The 9,407-nt window shown below is 43.7% G+C and overlaps 1 protein-coding gene across 6 annotated transcripts in view; it reads left to right on the top strand.

Moving 5' to 3' along the window:
- Nucleotides 1-9,407, top strand: part of shf (Src homology 2 domain containing F) — a 67,450-nt gene that overhangs the window by 2,483 nt on the left and 55,560 nt on the right. The gene's annotated exons all lie outside the window — the stretch shown is intronic.

Here is a 9,407-nt window from a genome sequence, read left to right as displayed (position 1 = left end):
CATCTCCCCCTGAGTCTAGTCGGTGAATTACAGCTGTTCCCTAACCCTAACCCTGACCAATCAAAAAGCACAGGTGTGAATAATTCAGTGACTGATGTGTGGGCTCCATCTTCATCGTCAGTGTTCAAATGAATCCAAATCCTAAATGACGTCACGTGACTTTTCCTCGACCCAGTTTTACACCCAGTGGTAAAAAGTGATTGGAGAACTTTTCCTCGAACCCTCTGGGTTCTACAAGTGAGAACCTAGACTGGAACATTGACTGTTTCACACTACACACCGTATGTCCCATTATTTGGTTTTTATTTGACTGTTTTTTACTGCACCGTCGTAGTTACTGTTTCTGAGGGTGGTGTCGTTGGGACTGACAAGAACTGAGAACGGTTCACGATAAATCATAGAACGTCTTTTCAGCAGCATCACTTCTCTACGTCCTTTTCTTTCCTACATGTGATCAGGCTGTTTCTAAGTCCACACATGAATCAGGAGAACGTTGACCCAGTTATGAAGAGACACAAAAAGATTTGTTCAGGTTTTAACATCGAGGGGAATCTTAACTTTTTACCACCTTGTTGTTGGTGTCCTAGAACAGGAACGAGAGTTTGTCGTCATCTTCGTTAGTCGACATTATGGCCAATAATTTAATAGAAGTAGGTTTTCATCTTTAGTGGAAAAAGTTAACGTCTGTCATTATAGCACCACCTGCTGGGGAGGAAGAGAAGCAACGTTTTAACAGCTAAACTATGGTTGACTATAGTTTTTCAGTAACTGCTGATGTCAGATGTCAGTGTCTTCGTACTAACAGACCTGAGGTTCTGTCTGTGACAGGAATCTCTGTCTGTATTCCCAGCACTTGACCTCAACCTCAGTCGTGTCAGGAATGAATCCTTACAACCGGCTCGACTTGTTATCACAACAGCATAACGGCCGTCCACGCGGGTTGCAACACACATCCACCCCTGTCAGATAAGTAACCTGCACGAACAGGGTGTGCTGCGGCGCGCCGTGCTGTGCAGTGGAGGAAGCAGCCAGTGTTGACATTCACTCGAGGGTTTTAGCATTTGACTTTGTTAGCGCTGAATGTATTTCTTTATTCTGGTCAACCTTGTGGACTGTTTACTTCAGTCAGATGACCATCATGTAGAATTAAACTTTAATTTAACCCTGATCTTCTTGACCTAGACAGATGTCTGTAGTGAAGACTGTCCTGCTGTTACTGCTGCTGCTGCTGTGGCTGCTGCTGCTGTTGGTGGTGCTTTTGTTTTTCCTGTTGTTGTTGTTGCTGTTGTTGCTGTGGCTGTTACTGTTATTGTTCCTGCTGCTGCTGTTGTTGCTGCTGCTGTTGCTTTTACTGCTGTTGTTCCTGCTGTTGCTGCTGTTGCTGCGGCTGCTGCTGCTGCTGTTGTTGCTGCTACTGCTGCTGCTGCCGCTGTTACTGCTGTTACTCTTACTGCTTCTGTTACTTCTGTTACTTTTTTTATTGCTGCTGCTGCTGTGGCTGCTGCTGCTGTTATTGCTGTTGCTGCTGTTGCTGCGGCTGCTGCTACTGTTGCTGTTACTGCTGCTGCTACTGTTACTGTTGCTGTTACTGTTGCTGCTGCTGTTCCTGTTACTGTTACTGCTGTTGCTGCTGTTTCTTCTCTGACTGCTGCTGCTGCTGTCTTTTCTGCTGTTCCTGCTGTTCCTGCTGTTCCTGCTGCTGCTGCTACTGTTGCTGTTACTGTTGTTGTTACTGCTGTTCCTGCTGCTGCTGTTATTGCTGTTGCTGCTGCTGTTACTGCTGCTGCTGCCTTGGAGGGGGTGGGGGGATTATACTTGTGATGGGTTTGTAGATGTATGCCTCTAATTTGAAGCACTTTTGGCACACTCCTGTGATCAGCTCCAACTGTGGGCTCTTTGTTTTCTTTCTTCTTTTTCCTTTTTGTAAAACCGTCCCCGGCTGATTGCTCACTAATCAGGACAAAGACAGTGTGGGGACGTGTGAAGCACAGTGCATGCTGACTGTTGCGCCGTAGCATCACACTTAGCCAAGAAAAGAAATCGACTGCTGGTCATTGGAGTGTTGAAGAATGCATCAGACGTGCTCATGTACCAGAGGACATATCACAACCATGTGAAAATACTGTGTTCACCAGTCGTTCATCCTCAGTCACAACTGTTCTCCAGGATGTCTGTGGTCATCTTGACACCAGCTCTGTGTGACTTCCTCCTCCTCTGTTTGGTTTAACTCTGTGTCCGCGGCCTTTACTGAAGTGCTGCAGGAAGGAGGAGCCTGCTCCGTCGTCATCTCCAGTTTAGGCCTGACATTAGGCATCACCAAGTCCAGACCTGGTGACAATCTACTGATCTTTGTTTTGTGAAGCTGTTTTCAGGTTCATGTACCATCCATCCATACTTTATCAGCCACACAGGAAGCCAGAATCACTCCTTTTTTTTATCTGGCTCCTCCAGCTGTTCGAGCCGATTGAATAGATTACAGTTGTCTTCAGTTAATTGATGCATATTTGGTCTGTGTCAGTCAGGTAGAGGACCGGCCTCAGTCTACATTTCTGGATTTAATACCAGCAGATGATGAAGTAATGGTATAGTATTGTCTAATTACATCACAGAATAAATCAGCTCACGTTCTTATAGTACGTGTAGTGCTATAGTATAGTACGTGTAGTGCTATAGTACAGTATACCATGTACTATAGTATATTATACTATAGTACATAGTATAATATAGTGTAGAAAATGGTTTTGGTGGTTGATAAAAACAAAATTCATAATTGATTTGAAGTGAAAGTACAAGTTATGAAAACATAGTTTTTTTTCGTAGAAGTATATATAATATATAATATATATAGAATATATGTACCTTTCAGAATCCAGGTGACGTGTTGATCAGGACGTTATGTGAAGATAGATCATATCAGACACCCATAAATCCACATGTTGGTTCTGGTCCAGTCCTCTGCTCTGGTGGAGGATTCTCCAGAGTTCTGTAAGAGTCACCATTAATGTTTGTATGGTTGACATATTTTCCTGCTCAGCTGTTTGGCTTCAGTTGTTCAGACAACACAAACAGCATCACCTTTAAGACAACAGATTATCTGTCACACAGCAGTGGAGTTACAGGGGTGACATGGACATCAGTAATATTTACTGTTTCTTTCTATCATATTAGACATGTATTTATTTCACTCAGTCTGTTTCTTGCTCTCTCTATGTTCATGTGTTTTTGTGCCAGACTAAACGCTGACTCGTAGGAGTCTGCGAAGACGCCAGTGTCTTAACAGCACTGCTCGGTCTCATTGATGTTTTAATTACTTGACTCATGAATGCTAATTATATCACTGCTTAACCAATGCCTGAAATGTCAATAGCAACATCAAGCGCATTTCCCCAAGTCCATTTGTATTTACCAGCCTCCCTCAGGGAAAAAAAACCCAAAATAGAGAGGTCAACGTCTCCATTTGGTGTGATTATAATAACACAGCGGTTTCTTTGTCTAAGTTACTGGTTGACACTGGTTGACACTGGTTGACACCGAGTCTGTGTGAAGCTCACATTAAGACTTATTATGAATATTGTCAATAACACGTTCAAGTTTTCAGAGCAGCGTTTCTGGTTTTGTTCTAAACGATGTCAGGCCCTTCACGGTAGAGAGAGCTGAGGGAGATGATCAATTATCAACCTGCCACGCAGCTAATTAAAGGCCTCATCTCTCAGCTCACTGCTCTACTCAGCACTAACTTATCTTCTCTCAAGGACAACAGAAAGTGATGACAGACTCCACTTGGAAATCAGTAAACAAAGGCAGTGAAGCAGAGCTGACGGACGGACGGACGGACGGCTGCGTCAGTGTCTGCTCCACCCAACTGCTGCTCCACCCAACTGCTGCTCCACCTTACTGCTGCTCCACCTTACTGCTGCTCCATCCTCACTGCTGCTCCACCTTACTGCTGCTCCATCCTCACTGCTGCTCCACCTTACTGCTGCTCCATCCTCACTGCTGCTCCACCTTACTGCTGCTCCATCCTCACTGCTGCTCCACCTTACTGCTGCTCCATCCTCACTGCTGCTCCACCTTACTGCTGCTCCATCCTCACTGCTGCTCCACCTTACTGCTGCTCCACCTAACTGCTGCTCCATCCAGGGCCTCCTCTGGTCGTTGTGCTTTTCTTTCTACAGAAACATTCAGTTGAATTAAAAGTCCATGACGTTGATGTTCAGGCAACAGAGACGTGTGGAGATGGACACGTGGACACATGGACACGTGGACACATGTCCTCTCTACATTTATCTGCATCGTTACACCTACATACTTGACTCTAAGCTCATCATTTTAGTTGCTGGTCATTAAAAAAAATCATTGGTTTCTTTGCTTAAAAAACCATGCAGCTGAACTGCAGCGTAGTTTGTAGAAATGATCAAAGTAAATGAGCTCTTACTTACAGCATGTGATGATGATGTGATGTAGCTTCTGTGTACTTGATATTACTGTGATGGATACAGCAGCTTCATCCCTGGTAGACTTTGACTCCGTGGTCAAATGACTGAGAGATGAACATGAATATTAATTAGGTTTGGTTTAATGTGTCGTTGGTGAAGAAACAGACTCTTCTTCATCTTCTTCATTTCTAACCCTGAGGAGCCAAATACTGATGCTCTTCAATCTTCTGTCTCACAAATATTTAAAGTGAAAACTTTACCAGTGTTTTGATGGTAAACCTTTCTTTGTTCTTATTGGACAGAGGATGCAGCGGTGGACAGAAGGTACCACGGTCGTCCTTGGTCTTCATATCTGTCTGGACTAATTAATCTGTGTTAATGTTGTCTGTCCTCAGAACAACGTCCTCAGAGGACAAACACTGCAGACCAGATGACTTTGTCCTTTGGAGTCCACAGTCATCTGAACAACAACAACAACAACAACAACATTAAGACGTTTTTTAGTCAATACTTCAGAGTCACACCTGCTTTTAAATGTGCAGTTTAATTAAGTGTGCTGCTACTGGTCACAATATTCTGGGATTGTCCTTTTCCCTCACTGTCACTTGGACCTAGTGGCCCTGGTGCAGGGTTTGATGTAGTTGTGGTGTAACCAACATGGCTGACAGAATATCACTGTCATTCCTGTAGAGTCCGAGCCACTGAATGAGGTGTCAAAGAATGCCATGTATTTCCTGAACTATTTTAAGCCTCAGAGTCGAGAGTGAAGACATTCAGTTTTAATCACTGCACTGAAATGCACTCCACATGCCAGGCATTTTTCAACACTCCTTGTTTTTTTTTACTGTCATTGACAAAAGAAGCCACTGTGCATTCCTGTGACCTGAAAGAGAGGAACAGGAAAGGAGAGGAAGTTTAGTTGACTGTGGTGCACGGAGCTCCGCCCTCCCCTAAAAACAGGATGAAGTCATCCGGTGAATTCACTGGAAACTTGAATGTAATGTTGACCAAATTAACTTCTAGCGCTTTGTATATATTGTATATGTCTTTAGGTTAGGCAGAAGTTTTGTTAACTAATAACCAACAAAGTTGTTTTTATATACTGTAGCGCCGTCTCACCACACGACTCTGAAACTTATAGGTCTTTGAAATGGTGGCCTTTAGCTGTTGTTTGTTGATTTCCCTCCACCCCTGCAGCTGGGAGCTCTCTCTCCAGTTTAAAGAGTCCCAGTGGAGCCTGTTATGTTTGTTGCTCCATTTGCTTTTTCTAGATTTGCACTGGAACATCAGTGGCACGAGTCCACCAGGTTACAATTAGCCTGCAGTCTACTGCTGCAGTGTTGGCCGCTGGGGAGTTGTTGACACATGGCTCTGTTTTGCTTAATGACAGTGTGTGTGTACCCGAGTCCAGAAGGAGGGAGTCCTAGTGGCCGGGCAGATCGTCACATACCGATTAAAAGGAAACAAATTGCGCCCTAAGCCCACATGCCGTCTGAAGCACAGAGGGAACATTGCTTTAATGCACTGGCCTTTGCTGCCACCGTTTTTATGAAAAGCTTTTCTTTCTCCTGGCTCTGTAGAAACCGTACACACTGTGACCAAACAGTTATTTTTGCCTGAAAACACAACATGGTTTAGAGGTGACCTCTGTGAGTACAGCCTGTTGTTTTTATGACACACTGCAGCAGACAGACTTCTGTCGTACCATGTGATCCCAGCAGCCACCAGGAAGCTGAACGCTTGTGTTTCTTCACTCAGAGATCTCAGACTTCCATTTCATGCTTTAGTCAATAAGTCACGGGCGAAGAAAATAACTACAATCCAGCTGTAACGGCACTGCTTCATTACGGGACGCGTATGAGGGATTTAATGCTGCACAGAGTGAACGGTTCTGTGACAGAGTGAACTGGTTCTGTGACAGAGTGAACGGTTCTGTGACAGAGTGAACGGGTCTGTGACAGAGTGAACTGGTTCTGTGACAGAGTGAACGGTTCTGTGACAGAGTGAACGGTTCTGTGACAGAGTGAACGGTTCTGTGACAGAGTGAACTGGTTCTGTGACAGAGTGAACGGTTCTGTGACAGAGTGAACGGGTCTGTGACAGAGTGAACTGGTTCTGTGACAGAGTGAACGGGTCTGTGACAGAGTGAACTGGTTCTGTGACAGAGTGAATCCATCTGCACTTGGGAAATAAGGAATGATTCAGCTGCTCCAGGATTGAGGAAGTGCTGTCTTCCTGACAGGAAGTGTTTACCACTTGGTGACATTCCCTTCCACTCAGTGCAGTCTCTCTGTGTTCTGGCTGTTTGTGCTGAGGTAAAACCAGGGTTAATGTTTTCAGCTGTTTTGACTGAGCAGTTTAAATGTTAGAAATGGTGACACATGGATGGTTGCTGTGGTAACTGCCAACAGCTGTTGGGAACAGCAGACTGATGGTTGTTCCCTGGAATGTACTGTTGCTTTCTTTTACTGTTAGGGATGAAAGGCTCGGTTGTATAGAATTCCACCATGTTCCAACATGTTGAACCGGGTCGATCCAAGGCCCACGTAGAGTTAATGACTCAAATTCTTTAAATTTAAATTACAAATGCAAACAACTAAGAAACTAAACCTCAGATCCTGTTCACGGCCTGTACGTCCTCGTCCTCTTCCACTGTCAGTGCTAGTGTCTCAGTTATAACTCAGTTATAAACATCCACACTTCCATTTCTGTCAAAATGCACTCATCATTTTTTTACTTCACCTTTTCTGTAAAAACCAGAGTCCAAAAGTTTGTCACTAAAACTGTTACTGACTTTTAAAGGTCAGCTCTGGTGACACAGTAAGTCGGTGTGGTTCCCATGTACAGTGTAAGAGTTCTTGAGGAATTCCTGTTATATCTCGACTGACTACTGCCGTTCTCCAAACTTCCCAGTATGACGTGGTTAAACAAAGGAAATATAAAAAGGACAAATAGCTCCATCACATTGGCGTGAGGGTGTTACATTTTACACATTCCTTTAAAACTCCTGAATCGGTCTTGGGTTTTGTGCCGCACCAGTAACTGTATGTTGCAGAAACTCTGCCAATAACTCAGTTTCACGGTGACGGGGGGGACAGAGGAAGGAAATTGGATTTTGTCAAGCGTGTCCTTAAGTGCTTAATCTTGAATATCTGTCTCACATTAAGAGCACCTTGGTGGGCTGTGACCCACAGGCTGGAGGTCCTGATGTGGTTCCAGTCAAGCCGCGTCTCTGTGCTTCACCGCCCAAGGTGTTTAAGAGTGATGCTTTCATTCATGGGGAGGCGAGGGCAGCCTGAAAAATAATTGATTGAAAGTTTTACATTTGACTGCCTGGAAGTGTGAAACTGAAAGAATGATCTCACAGGTGACTTTCTGGAGGAGAACGTTGAGGTTTGAAGTCGGTGAAAGAGCAGGAAAAGGTGTTTGTGACACAGCTTAGAGTAGTGAATGTTTATGACGTGTGTGTGTGTATGTGTGTATGTGTGTGTGAACACCTGCTGCTAACGATAGCACCACTGTCAGTGTTGATATAAAGACTAATGGAAACACAGTACGCTGTGTGTGTTTCCATATTCTGCAGCTGAGTTTTTAGACATAAATATTTCTTCTTTCCTCAACATATTTACAATATTCATAACTGCAGGTGGTGACATGAAGGTGCATTGTTTATTTTAGCTTTTTAGTTTTATTTTAGCCTTATTTATCTTATCAGATGTGAGGCAGTCATTACTAATAAAACTGCTGTCGACTGCAGTAGTGACTGACCATGAAACACTGTCTTCATAGTAAATATAATAATGTGATTAGCTGCTTCTGCAGACTCCACTAAGTGAACCTTCAGAGGAAGCACATCCCTCCCCCGTCTCTCCTCCTCCGTCCCTCCTTCCTCCTCACAGAGAGACAGAATGCTTAAGCAGCAGCCGTGTTCCTCCTCCGGAGTCATTTCAATAAAGTTTCATTAATGTCAGCTCTCTAGGGTTTGGTAATTCACTCCACAACCGTCTCTCTGTTACAGGCAGAACCTGAACGCCATCTTCCTAATCTGTTTCTGGAGATATGGAGCTCAGTCTTCATGAGGGCCCGCCGTTGAATTGTAACCAGATTTGCGCTCTTGTCTGAGTTCCATGAACGCATCGTGTTGATAGTAACCACATTAAGTCAACAGAAACGCAGTAATCCTTTTTCATACAAATTAATTTGAGACAGAGTCCCCTGCTGTAGATGACTGCACTCTGCACAATGAAGAAAAAGAAAGAAGTGACAACTGAATTTACATTGGGTTCAAGAGCTCCTGTAAATATTCAGTATGAAACTGCAAAAATGTCTAAAATGACTGAATGATATCTGGAAATGACAGCATTTCTGTTGTAAATGTGAAATTCAAGGAGCACAGGCATTAGCCAGAGATGCTAAGTGCTAACTCTTCATCTTCATCAAAATGCTCATTGCTGTTACATTGATGTGACAACACCACTGACAGGTCCTGGAAGGGACGAAAAGTCCAAGTCCCTACAGAGAGAAATTCAATTAGTTTAAAAAGGAAGACGACAATTAGGGACAAAGAGAAGAAGAATTAGGATCAGACTTTTAGTTCACAGACTCGTCGATTCCAGCTCTTGATTCTTATCACTATGGTAGAAGCTGCAGCGCTCTAGAAAAAGAATTCTCTACAGAGGAGGACGGAACTAATATGACGTAACTAATAACTAATATATAACTAATATAAAAATGTAACATCAGCTCTCAAAAAATGTCCCTCTTCACTTCTGTCTTTTTGACACTTTTTATTCTCTGTGAAATTCTTTTTTCCTGACAGTGAAAACTGTTTGTTGGATTCTGTGATGCTAAAAGACAAAACAAATGAGCAGCAGCAGTAACAGCAGCAGCAGTAACAACAGCAGCAGCAGCAGCAGTAGCAGTAACAGCAGCAGCAGCAGCAGCAGTAACAGCAGCAGCAGCAGTAACAGC

This window comes from Cynoglossus semilaevis, chromosome 5 (assembly GCF_000523025.1).
Source record: "Cynoglossus semilaevis isolate Cse_v1.0 chromosome 5, Cse_v1.0, whole genome shotgun sequence".
Lineage (NCBI taxonomy): Eukaryota > Metazoa > Chordata > Actinopteri > Pleuronectiformes > Cynoglossidae > Cynoglossus > Cynoglossus semilaevis.
The sequence above is the reverse complement of the archived record's forward strand: the minus strand, read 5'-3'. Positions and strand labels throughout refer to the sequence as shown.